The sequence below is a fragment of the Oncorhynchus nerka genome, linkage group LG23 (assembly GCF_034236695.1).
Source record: "Oncorhynchus nerka isolate Pitt River linkage group LG23, Oner_Uvic_2.0, whole genome shotgun sequence".
In the NCBI taxonomy this organism is placed as follows: Eukaryota; Metazoa; Chordata; class Actinopteri; order Salmoniformes; family Salmonidae; genus Oncorhynchus; species Oncorhynchus nerka.
The window spans coordinates 12,181,941-12,195,744 of record NC_088418.1 but is presented as its reverse complement, the minus strand read 5'-3'; the positions used below and the strand labels follow the sequence as shown (position 1 = coordinate 12,195,744).

Below are 13,804 nucleotides of genomic sequence, written 5' to 3'. Positions count from 1 at the left end.
GATTTCAAATGTTGCTACATAAGTCTGAATACAAGCGGTTGGGCACATACATCACTCCTTAATTGTCTAGTGTTGATCACGTGCCCACTGGAGCCTCTTCTTCCTGTTTTTAGCTGATAGGAGTGTAACCCGTTATGGTCCCTTTGTGGTCTGCTGCAATAGCCCATCCGTGACAAGGATCGAGGAGTTGTTTCGTACCGAAATGTCGCTCTGCACACCACTGTTGTACTGCGCCGTCTGTTTGTGGCCCACCTGTTAGCTTACACGGTTCTTGCCATTCTCCTTCGACCTCTCATCAACAAGCTGTTTTCACCCACAGGACTGCCACTGACTGGATGTATTTTGTTTGTTGCACCATTCTCGGGAATCCCTAGACCAGGAGTCTCTAACCTTCTCTAACATGACACCCTAGACCAGGGCTCTCCAACATTTTTGAGCACGAGAGCTTCTTGAAAAAAAAGAAACATGTTGCTAGTTACAATTTTTTTTTCTAGATTTCAAATAAGAACATTCCTCTTATCCTCTCCCCTGCAACTCTTCCCTGGGTCCTTAGTGTACAAGAGAAAGTAGTGCACTGTTTTAAGGGGGGACCTATTAAATAAGTGATTTTTTTTATTCTTCCTAGTTTAAGATTTTGTTTAGTTTTTTACTCTCAAAATTACAATTGTTCATTGAGAAACAACACATTGAGATGTTCTGAGTCCATGTCAATGCTTAAATCACATCAGAACACAATTTCTTCAGGTCTGGAATTGTCATTTGTGAGTGTAATTCCCCTTTATATGTTCATCTGGCCCTTTAATTGCGTGTCTAGCGAGTGAGGATTGGGCCGTCTGATGTGCTGGTCTAGAATGTTCTGTACTGCTGCTGCTCATTTCAAGGCAAAGTTTCTCATGTTCACCTTGAATTTCATATTGTCGTTTTTCATTTCTTTATTCATGTTGAAATTCCCATGTGCAGTCTGAGCCATTCTCTGCTGTACTATTAGTGTTGATGCTTTGGAACTGAAAGTAGTCAAATCCCTTGTTATGGTTTTTATGTACATTACATCAGCTTGGATACAAGTGCAGATTACACGTCGATTTTGTTCATGTAAAACAGGGGTTCTTAAACTTTTTCAGCCTGGGACCAAAGACCAAAACATGCAACTATATGTAAATATTGGTACATTTCATTTCCCTCATGCCTGAAACAAATGCATCATAACCAAATAACTGTCAAGTCTACTCCTCCTCCCTCCCTGCTTCCTGTGATTGAAGCTGCTGGTCTACTGATCCTGGAAACCCACATTTTGCACACCTGCTCCCCATCGTTATGCACACCTGGACTTCATCATCACCCTCATTACTCTTCCTTTATTTATCCCTCAGTAATATTAGTCATTAGTAGTAATGTTTTCACTCACAATCTGTACACGGCTCATGTTTGTCCATCTGTATTGGTTCATTATTAAACTCACCTTCTACCTGACTACCGGTGTAATCGTTACAATGAAATACCCACATAAACAGCTATTCGTGTTTAATTTTCCACGTAAAAACACTCTTCCATTTCCGTCTAGGCTGGAACTGTTGCTGGTAAAATAGAACCAAATCATTTTCATTATGAACTGGAATAAAACTGACTGATGACATCACAAAGATGCAGACAGAAAACACACATCCAGTCCTAATGAGAGGTGTGTGACTGGTTGAAGTTCTCAACAAGCAGGTCTACTCTGGGCTTAGTTATTAACAGTGCAGTCCTGAGGTAATGCCCAGCATTGAGTCTCTTTCTGTTTTTTTAAAGTACACCAGAGTTGAGAACCCTGACTCATATAGGTGTGTGGTGCCAAATTGGATCAGAACATTTACTGATTTCTCAGCCAAGCAGGAGATCGCTCACTGCTGTAGATGACATCAAAATGAGAGGACCATGGCACTCTTCATACAATTACATAAAATGCCTTTATTTGTATGGCATGTTCAATGGAAACAAAGCTTTAAAAATGCAATGCGTTTCGACTGCACGGCCTTGGTCATGGAGTACAAAGAAACGATAATGCAATGTCCTCTTTTGAACAGCTTTTTCCAGTCAGTCCTAACTTGAAGAGGGAGGGGCCACAACATTGATTGGATAACACCAAGTAAAGCAATACCAAACACATTAAAAAGTGAAATACTGTACACAGTGGGGCAAAAAAAGTATTTAGTCAGCCACCAATTGTGCAAGTTCTCCCACTTAAAAAGATGAGGCCTGTAATTTTCATCATAGGTACACTTCAACTATGACAGACAAAATGAGAAGAAGAAAAAATGCAGACAATCACAGTGTAGGATTTTTTATGAATTTATTTGCAAATTATGGTGGAAAATAAGTTTTTGGTCACCTACAAACAAGCAAGATTTCTGGCTCTCACAGACCTGTAACTTCTTATTTAAGAGGCTCCTCTGTCCTCCACTCGTTACCTGTGTTAATGGCACCTGTTTGAACTTGTTATCAGTATAAAAGACACCTGTCCACAACCTCAAACAGTCACACTCCAAACTCCACTATGGCCAAGACCAAAGAGCTGTCAAAGGACACCAGAAACAAAATTGTAGACCTGCACCAGGCTGGGAAGACTGAATCTGCAATAGGTAAGCAGCTTGGTTTGAAGAAATCAACTGTGGGAGCAATTATTAGGAAATGGAAGACATACAAGACCAAAATGATCACAAGAACGGTGAGCAAAAATCCCAGAACCACACAGGGGGACCTAGTGAATGACCTGCAGAGAGCTGGGACCAAAGTAACAAAGCCTACCATCAGTAACACACTAGGCCGCCAGGGACTCAAATCCTGCAGTGCCAGACGTGTCCCCCTGCTTAAGCTAGTACATGTCCAGGCCCATCTGAAGTTTGCTAAAGAGCATTTGGATGATCCAGAAGAAGATTGGGAGAATGTCATATGGTCAGATCAAACCAAAATAGAACTTTTTGGTAAAAACTCAACTCGTCGTGTTTGGAGGACAAAGAATGCTGAGTTGCATCCAAATAACACCATACCTACTGTGAAGCATGGGGGTGGAAACATCATGCTTTGGGGCTGTTTTTCTTCAAAGGGACCAGGACGACTGATCGGTGTAAAGGAAAGAATGAATGGGGCCATGTATCGTGAGATTTTGAGTGAAAATGTCCGCTAGATGACAACAAATGGACCCATCACGACCCTACAGGAAAGGTGAGAAATCCAAATCTTCATTTAAACCAGGGTACTTAGTGGCCTGTCATTTGTAAATCCGTATCTTCATTTAAACCAGGGTACTTAGTGGCCTGTCATTTGTAAATCCATATCTTCATTTAAACCAGGGTATTTAGTGGCCTGTAGTTGTAAATCCATATCTTCATTTAAACCAGGGTATTTAGTGGCCTGTAGTTGTAAATCCATATCTTCATTTAAACCAGGGTATTTAGTGGCCTGTAGTTGTAAATCCATATCTTCATTTAAACCAGGGTATTTAGTGGCCTGTAGTTGTAAATCCATATCTTCATTTAAACCAGGGTATTTAGTGGCCTGTAGTTGTAAATCCGTATCTGAATTTAAACCAGGGTACTTAGTGGCCTGTAGTTGTAAATCCATATCTTCATTTAAACCAGGGTATTTAGTGGCCTGTAGTCTGTAAATCCATATCTTCAGATCAATACCCATAGCATGTAGGGAGGCAGGGTTGGCATGGTGTAAGGACTTGTAGTTTTGTGATTATACCCTGATGAAGACAGCTTGGCTGTCGAAATGTTGGTATTACATTTTTGCATCTGAGCTCCTAGAGTGTGTGGCTCTCTTTTATTTTCAAGTTTCTATTCCGCTAGCCAGCACCTCGTCTTAATAGGTGTGCGTTTCTTTTTCTTCTAGTAAGGACTTGTAGTGCCTTGCCATGGGGTAGTCTTCATTGCCTACCCGTATGGCGTACTTGTGTTCAGCTAAGCAGTCTTGAAGGTATCCCTTTGTCCGGGAGAACATGGGCCACCTTCCAAACCTTGGGGAGAGTACCAGATATAATCGTCAGGTTAAACATATGTGTTAATGATTTAGGGGGACAGAGAGCTGAAGCAAAAATGGATCCAGGATATTAGCCCCAGTGCTTAATTAAACCATTGTTTCTCTCAAATAAAAAGCCTGACGAAAACAAAATTATGATTTTAAAGCATCATTTATACAATTCTTCTCAGTTATGATGCCAGAGTGAGACATAACTTGCGTAGGCAGGGAAGAGGAATTTGTCCCCTTCATTGCATTTGCTGTTTTCCAACATTTAGATGGATCGCCAGCAGAGTCAAAGATAAAGATTAAAAAGTAGCTTTCTTAATCGAGATCGTGTTTCTACATTCTCGTAAAGATTGCCAGTTCACTACAGTCAATTTTCCTAGCCCCAATTTCTCATCTGAAAGAGCTCAGATAGCTCTGAAGAAAACCAAGGTTCATGTCATGCTCTGATTCTGAATTGTTTAAAAGGTCCTGTTTATCTGCCAGAGGAATACATTTGGAGGATTCATTTCTAATCGGCTAAATCAGAGTAGAACATGTCAAGCTCCCTGTAGCTCTAAAATAATGTATGGGTATTCAAAGTCTAAATATATTCTACAGTTTTCCCATCAAGAAAATAAATATTCTGTAGCTTATTATTTATAATGGCTTGAATGTCATCAGGCTTTGGGCAAGTCATGATGAGGTTCAATCATGTCCTCTGTTTATCTCGCTCCTCTCCTCTCCTCTGTCTCTCCTGTCCTCTGTCTCTCCTGTCCTCTTTTCTCCCCTGTGTCACTTCTCCTCTCCGTCTCTCCTGTCCTCTTTTCTCTCCTGTGTCACTTCTCCTCTCCTCTGTCTCTCCTCTGTCACTTCTCCTCTCCTCTTTTCTCTCCTGTGTCACTTCTCCTCTCCTCTGTCACTCCTCTGTCTCTCCTCTGTCTCTCCTCTGTCTCTCCTGTCCTCTTTTCTCCCCTGTGTCACTTCTCCTCTCCTCTGTCTCTCCTCTGTCTCTCCTGTCCTCTTTTCTCCCCTGTGTCACTTCTCCTCTCCTCTGTCACTCCTCTGTCTCTCCTGTCCTCTTTTCTCCCCTGTGTCACTTCTCCTCTCCTCTGTCTCTCCTCTGTCTCTCCTGTCCTCTTTTCTTCCCTGTGTCACTTCTCCTCTCCTGTGTCACTTCTCCTCTCCTCTGTCTCTCCTGTCCTCTTTTCTCTCCTCTGTCACTCCTCTGTCACTCCTCTGTCACTCCTGTCCTCTTTTCTCTCCTCTGTCACTTCTCCTCTCCTCTGTCACTCCTCTGTCTCTCCTGTCCTCTTCTCTCCTGTGTCACTTCTCCTCTCCTCTGTCTCTCCTCTGTCACTTCTCCTCTCCTCTGTCACTTCTCCTCTCCTCTGTCACTTCTCCTCTCCTCTGTCTCTCCTCTGTCACTTCTCCTCTCCTCTGTCACTTCTCCTCTCCTCTGTCTCTCCTGTCCTCTTTTCTCCCCTGTGTCACTTCTCCTCTCCTCTGTCTCTCCTGTCCTCTTTTCTCTCCTGTGTCACTTCTCCTCTCCTCTGTCTCTCCTGTCCTCTTTTCTCTCCTGTGTCACTTCTCCTCTCCTCTGTCACTCCTCTGTCACTCCTCTGTCTCTCCTGTCCTCTTTTCTCCCCTGTGTCACTTCTCCTCTCCTCTGTCTCTCCTCTGTCTCTCCTGTCCTCTTTTCTCCCCTGTGTCACTTCTCCTCTCCTGTGTCACTTCTCCTCTCCTCTGTCTCTCCTCTGTCTCCCCTGTGTCACTTCTCCTCTCCTCTGTCACTCCTCTGTCTCTCCTGTCCTCTTTTCTCTCCTGTCCTCTTTTCTCTCCTGTGTCACTTCTCCTCTCCTGTCTCTCCTGTCCTCTTTTCTCCCCTGTGTCACTTCTCCTCTCCTCTGTCTCTCCTCTGTCTCTCCTGTCCTCTTTTCTCCCCTGTGTCACTTCTCCTCTCCTGTGTCACTTCTCCTCTCCTCTGTCACTTCTCCTCTCCTCTGTCACTTCTCCTCTCCTCTGTCACTTCTCCTCTCCTCTGTCTCTCCTGTCCTCTTTTCTCCCCTGTGTCACTTCTCCTCTCCTCTGTCACTTCTCCTCTCCTCTGTCTCTCCTCTGTCTCTCCTGTCCTCTTTTCTCCCCTGTGTCACTTCTCCTCTCCTCTGTCACTTCTCCTCTCCTCCGTCTCTCCTCTAAAGCACGCGGACATTGCGACACTCCTGATCAAGTTCAACATGTGAGAACAACAGTCACAGACAAGTGGCCCTTCACCCCTCTCCACGAGGGACAGACCACACTTGACCTGGCCACAGCACACATCCTTCTTCTGCTAGTGTTAACAGTAGATAGCAGGAAGATTTCAGAGGAAGTGTTACCATCAGTATTGCCTGATTCTCAAAATAAACAAGAGACATGTTTTTGGCTCAAAATGTTAGACATTGTGAATGTAGACATGCATTTTATCTTTCTAGTTGTTTCTGACTTATAATGACGTACTCTGCTCGCTAGAATTCCCATCCAATATATTTTTACACACGTGCCGGTGGAAACCGCTTTTCACCCAGTACCTCTCCCTCTGACCGTATCCTCTTCCTTCCTCAGGCTTATTTCCATGCACTGTTGATGGACACTACGCCTCCAAACACAGAGAACAGGAAACACCAGCACAGATCAAACTGATTAACCTCAGGAGGGGACAACAGGCATTGCTCAACCAGCGTTTGATTCGGCCCATTTCCCACTCATCCTAACGGATGTAATACATAAATCGTTCAGCGGATGTATTTTGACATTTTGTGTGTATTTCTTAGAGGGTGGCAGGTTAGTTGGGGGCTGTTCTGAGGGGCAAACAGTTTCATTGTGTTTAATAGCTGCTCATAATTAGTTATCAGTTATTACGTATGAAAGACTAGCTGTGGATATTGTTGTTTTTGTAACTGACAAATCTCTAATCATATCCTGAAATCGTGTCCCTCAGGGCTGCAATGTTAAACGTCAACATGATGGAAGGGGGCTGCTTAAATTCAAGATGTCTGCCAGTGATACTGAACTTGTACCACTATGAGAGAACATTCTCTCTGATTGTAAAGGATATCAAAACTCATCTCCTCATGTGATATAGGAACATGGACTGTTGCTGTTCCATCTCTGCCTCAGATTCAGCGATCTAAGAGGGCTTTAGGTCAGAGAAATGTTGAATCATCCCTTTTTGGAAATGAGATAACTGCTAGTTGTTTTAGATGCAGTTAGGGGTAATATGATTAAAGATACTTGAGTTATATGAATACTTTAGATATATGAAAAATATTATATAGGGCATTGATATAGAGTTGGTCCCCCCTTTTGCTGCTATAACAGCCTCCACTCCTCTGGGAAGGCTTTCCACTAGATGTTTTACAGAGATCGCTGTGGAAGAACTTGACTGGCCTGCACAGAGCCCTGACCTCAACCCCATCGAACACCTTTGGGATGGAGAGGTTCAAACCAACTTAATGGACCATAGTACACATGTCAATCAAGAGCTCTCTTTGGGCAGACCCAGCCGTTGTGCACAGACAAGTTGTATTAGCATGATTTAGCATAATGAATGAATCATTACCGTTTTGTTTCGTTCATGTGACTGACCAATACTGTTTCATAACATTTGACAGACCAATACTTCACAAGGCTTCTTTCTCTCTAAGCTGAGACCTTGAATCTGAGATATCTTTTGTTTGTTCTCAAAACATGGTCGTTCGTTCTCAAAACACGGTCTGGGCGTACTGCCAAATTGCAGCTACTGATAGTAAGGATTTGTACAGTCAGCCACTTGCATGAACACAGAAAGTAGTTATAAGTAAAGCACAAACATTAAAATTCCCATTACAGGATTCAATTGGGATTTGGGGGTCACAGGTCTACACACAATAGCCCATAATGTTAAAGTAGAATTATGTTTTTCAAAAGTTTTACAAATGGATTAAAAATGAACATCTGAAATGTCTTCAGTCAAAAAGTATTCAACCCCTTTATGACAAGCCTAAGTAATTTCAGGAGACAACATTTGCTTTACAAGTCACATAATAAGTCGCATGGACTCACTCTGTGTGTTTTCCAAATGCCTTGCAAAGGGCAAGTATTGGTAGATAGGTAAAACAAAACAAAAAGCAGACATTGAATATCCCTTTCAGCATGGTGGAGTAATTAATTAACTTTGGGTGGTGTGTCAACACACCCAGTCAATACAAAGATAGACATCCTTCCTAACCCAGTTGCCAGAGAAGAAGGAAACTGCTCATGGATTTCACCATGAGGCTAATGGTGACTTTAACCCTACTGCTATGTATACAATTTTGTTCAGGCACATTCCCATTCATCAGATGTACACACTTCCTCTCCCAGACCCCCACATGCATGTGTGTTTGAGCACACACACTCAAACACCTCAATCCCCGCCTTGGCTTCCAATGCAACCCCCCACGGGAACCTTTCCCCAATAGAATCATTCCCCCACGGGAACCACACCTATTGGCATTCTCACAAATAATCACAACATTGTTTCAATAAGATATAGATATTTTCTTGCAGCTCTTATGTATATAAAGCTTTTTTGAGGCCCTGCTCACAATTCATTCTGTGGCAGCACAATGACCAAATTATATACTGTACGTGAGGCTCTTGATCATACAGTGCCTTGCGAAAGTATTCGGCCCCCTTGAACTTTGCGACCTTTTGCCACATTTCAGGCTTCAAACATAAAGATATAAAACTGTATTTTTTGTGAAGAATCAACAACAAGTGGGACACAATCATGAAGTGGAACGACATTTATTGGATATTTCAAACTTTTTTAACAAATCAAACACTGAAAAATTGGGCGTGCAAAATTATTCAGCCCCCTTAAGTTAATACTTTGTAGCGCCACCTTTTCTTCTTTTCAGGGCCCTGCGGAGGTTGTTGGTACATTCCGTTCAAAGAATGGGAATTTGTCCTGGTCTTCATCCCCACCTGAGAGGAGAGGTCGGCTGTCTGGTTAAAATGTTATTCTGTTGACCCCAGGGCCAACGAGATACGCCATATCCCGGGTGGATGACATAAAATCCGGCCACTAAAAATGTGAAATGGTTTCAAACAAAAGTCCTTGTTAAACTTTGACACAAAGTAGTCTGTGATAAATTGCACAACATGTTTCATCTGAGTATTTGTTATAGTCAAACTAATCCATACATTGTTTTCTTTTAGTTGTATGAGCTCAAGTCAAGAGGTCTACAGGCCATAAATAGCACATAGAAGTTCAAAACTTGTAATATTCACAAGAGCTTAAGTTGACAAAAATAACTAACACAACATTAGGTGATACTATATGTATTATTATGGATTTATAAGCAGCTATAATGGGGCGGTCATTTTGGACTGGAAACATAGAAACATAGACTGTGATGGCTGTGATAGGAGAACACTGAGGATGAAGCAAACACATTGTAGTTACTCTACAATACTAACCTAATTGACAGAGTAAAAAGAAGGAAGCCTGTACAGAATAAAAATATTCCAAAACAAATTGGGGTTAAAGTTAGGGTTATGGTAAGGGTTAGGAGTTAGGTTTGGGTTAGTGTTAAAGTTAGGGTTATGGTAAGGGTTAGGAGTTAGGTTTGGGTTAGTGTTAGGGGTTAAAGTTAGGGTTATGGTAAGGGTTAGGAGTTAGGTTTGGGTTAGTGTTAAAGTTAGGGTTATGGTAAGGGTTAGGAGTTAGGTTTGGGTTAGTGTTAGGGGTTAAAGTTAGGGTTATGGTAAGGGTTAGGAGTTAGGTTTGGGTTAGTGTTAGGGGTTAAAGTTAGGGTTATGGTAAGGGTTAGGAATTAGTTGTGGGTTAGTGTTAGGGGTATGGTAAGGGTTAGGAGTTAGGTTTGGGTTAGTGTTAGGGGTTAAAGTTATGGTAAGGGTTAGGAGTTAGGGTTGGGTTAGTGTTAGGGGTTAAAGTTAGGGTTATGGTAAGGGTTAGGAGTTAGGTTTGGGTTAGTGTTGGGGGTTAAAGTTATGGTAAGGGTTAGGAGTTAGGGTTGGGTTAGTGTTAGGGGTTAGGGTTATGGTAAGGGTTAGGAGTTAGGTTAGTGTTATGGGTTAAAGTTAGGGTTATGGTAAGGGAAAAATGACTTTGAATGTAAAGAAATGTTAGTTCCCCACAAGGATAAAATAGTGTGTGTTAGTAGTTGTTTTCAAAAATATTTTTTTGCAAGTTAGTGGAATTAGTTTCTGTTTCAAATCACTAATAACAGTTATGCACTGACTTGACTAGTATAAATACCACTACAGTACAATGCACATTTATATGGACTAATGTATTGTTACACATTGCCACTAACATACAATTACTGAGAATGTGAATTAATCAATATAAATAATTATATATTATAATAATTACACAATTATTAAAAAGACTTAAAGGACAATATTCATCTGTATAATCAACAACAAAGCTGGAAGATAACATGCCTGTCTGCCTAAACTGCATTGGCATAACCTTTACTAAGCTTGTTTAAAAAGGCAGTTGGTTTGTCTGCACAGTGCCTTCAGAAAGTATTCATACCCCTTGACTGAATTCAAAATGGATTAAATCGATGTATTTTCTCACCCATCTACACACAATACCCCATAATGACAAAGTGAAAACATGTTTTCAGAAATGTTAACTAATTTATTGCAAATTAAATACATTAATATCTCATTTGTGTAAGAATTCACACCCCTAATTCAATACTTTGAAGAAGCACCTTAGGCCAGTCAGTTAATATCAAAATCTTATTTTCAATGACGGCCTAGGAACAGTGGGATAACTCTCTATTCAGGGGCAGAACGACAGATTTGTACTTTGTCAGCTCGGGGATTTAAACTTGCAACCTTTCAGTTCCTAGTCCAACACTAACCACTAGGCTACCCTGCCGCCTCTACGCTCTAACCACTAGGCTACCCTGCCGCCTCTACGCTCTAACCACTAGGCTACCCTGCCGCCTCTACGCTCTAACCACTAGGCTACCCTGACGCCTCTACGCTCTAACCACTAGGCTACCCTGACGCCTCTACGCTCTAACCACTAGGCTACCCTGACGCCTCTACGCTCTAACCACTAGGCTACCCTGACGCCTCTACGCTCTAACCACTAGGCTACCCTGACGCCTCTACGCTCTAACCACTAGGCTACCCTGACGCCTCTACGCTCTAACCACTAGGCTACCCTGACGCCTCTACGCTCTAACCACTAGGCTACCCTGACGCCTCTACGCTCTAACCACTAGGCTACCCTGACGCCTCTACGCTCTAACCACTAGGCTACCCTGACGCCTCTACGCTCTAACCACTAGGCTACCCTGCCGCCTCTACGCTCTAACCACTAGGCTACCCTGCCGCCTCTACGCTCTAACCACTAGGCTACCCTGCCGCCTCTACGCTCTAACCACTAGGCTACCCTGCCGCCTCTACGCTCTAACCACTAGGCTACCCTGCCGCCTCTACGCTCTAACCACTAGGCTACCCTGCCGCCTCTACGCTCTAACCACTAGGCTACCCTGCCGCCTCTACGCTCTAACCACTAGGCTACCCTGCCGCCTCTACGCTCTAACCACTAGGCTACCCTGCCGCCTCTACGCTCTAACCACTAGGCTACCCTGCCGCCTCTACGCTCTAACCACTAGGCTACCCTGCCGCCTCTACGCTCTAACCACTAGGCTACCCTGCCGCCTCTACGCTCTAACCACTAGGCTACCCTGCCGCCTCTACGCTCTAACCACTAGGCTACCCTGCCGCCTCTACGCTCTAACCACTAGGCTACCCTGCCGCCTAAACGCTCTAACCACTAGGCTACCCTGCCGCCCCAGTGTTTACAGCTGTGAGTCTGCAAGAGATTTTCACACCTGGATTGTTCAACATTTGCCCATTTATTCTTTAAGCTCTGCCAAATTGGCTGTTGATCATAGCTAGAGAACCATTTTCAGGTCTTGCCATAGATTCACTGTCTTCTTGGTAAGCAACTCCAGTGTAGATTTGGCCATGGGTTATTGTCCAGCTGAAAGGTGAATTCATCTCCCAGTGTCTGATGTTCTTTTTTAGGCAAATCCAATACACTTTGTTCAGGACAAAAACTGAATTACTTTGCCATGTTACCATAGTTCCTTGTTTCAAACATGATGCATGTTTTGGAATATTTTTATTCTGTACAGGCTTCCTTTTCACTCTTATTTACCTTTATTTAACTAGACAGGTCAGTTATGAACATATTCTTATTTACATTGACAGTCTACCGGGGAACAGTGGGTTAACTGCCTTGTTCAGGTGCAGAACAACAGGTTTTTACCTTGTCAGCTCAGGGATTCAATCCAGGAACCTATTGGTTAATGGCACAACACTCTAACCACTAGGCAACCTGCCGCCCCATCAAACTAGTCAAGGTTAGTATTGTGGAGGAACTACAATATGTCAAATTTCTCCTATCACAGCCATTACAGTTTTTCTCAATTACTAAAACTTTAAAACCCATTGGCTGAACTAAGTTCTCAGTTGCCTGGACTCATTTAGCTAATTATGCAGTCTGTCGTCAATACCTTTGTGATAAAGTGCGTCTCGGTGAGAGGTGTAGGAGTCAGGCGCAGGAGAGCAGGGCTTTTCTTTGAGAAGCGTGTTTAATGTAGAGATCTGTACACATAGTCCACCAATACAAAATTGGCCCAGATGAATGTCCAAACTACGCGCTCGAAGGAAAACCAACTCGTGTCAGGACACGGAGGAACAACCACAGTTCCGACACTACATACACATACGTCAATGCGAAAACAATAAACCGCATAGAATACTGAACGCTAATACTCACAAACTTAATCCTGCACGAATTACGGCAGGTAACAGGTGCCCTATATACCCACAGAAATCAAAGCAATTGAAACCAGGTGTGAAAAGGAACACAGACAAAACAACCAGAAAAAGAAAAAGGGATCGGTAGCGGCTAGTAAACCGGGATTTCACATGGTAAAACACAATTTGCAGATGTCACTTAGACTTTTCAGCAAAACTCTATTTAAACACATTCTCATTCTCAAAACACATTCTGCACTCTAATGCACATGTCATCCATACTGGTAAACACAAGTGGCAACAATCAAATACAAATAGAGAACATATGTCATTGATTGAACACAACCACTCTAAATTGATTTAACCTGTTTCATATGATGCGAACACAACCAATATAAGCCAGTTCATGGAGCAAACAGGTTGTTGAAGGTGGGAAGGAGAAAGTCTGAGAATGGATACTGTAGTACAGTGCATTGGAGGCTGTATACTGTACAATGGACACATTGTATGGCCCTGAACATTGTGCTTTCCATTTATTACAGTTTCTCCGTCGCTTTGGTGCATTTTTCAACTCATCCCTAACATGTGCAAAATAGTAAGTGCATTTCTCAGAACAATTTGTACAAACTGCAATATACAATATATATGTTTCTAAAGCTAGTCAGTCACTAAAAATCCTTAGTACATCTCTCAAAAGTAAATATTCATGCCAATGATCATGTCAGTGTCATCAGAATTCCGGAGACTTCCGGAGACACCTGAAACCCCACCTCTTTCAGGAATACCTAGGATAGGATAAAGTAATCCTTCTCACCCCCCTTAAAAGATTTAGATGCACTATTGTAAAGTGGCTGTTCCACTGGATGTCTTAAGGTGAACGCACCAATTTGTAAGTCGCTCTGGATAAGAGCGTCTGCTAAATGACTTAAATGTAAATGTAAATGTAAGTCATTGAGTCATTGTTCACGAACAAGGTCGTCAAAATGTTTAGGCATGT

General features: G+C 42.6%; 1 long non-coding RNA gene across 1 annotated transcript; it reads right to left on the bottom strand.

Moving 5' to 3' along the window:
* Positions 1–8,777: 8,777 nt before the first annotated feature.
* On the bottom strand, positions 8,778–13,602 carry LOC135564012 (uncharacterized). Its single transcript, XR_010460755.1, has 2 exons — positions 12,561–13,602; positions 8,778–9,073 (listed from the first exon to the last, which is right to left on the bottom strand). It is a non-coding gene; the product is annotated as an uncharacterized LOC135564012 (long non-coding RNA).
* Between the last annotated feature and the right edge of the window lie 202 nt (positions 13,603–13,804).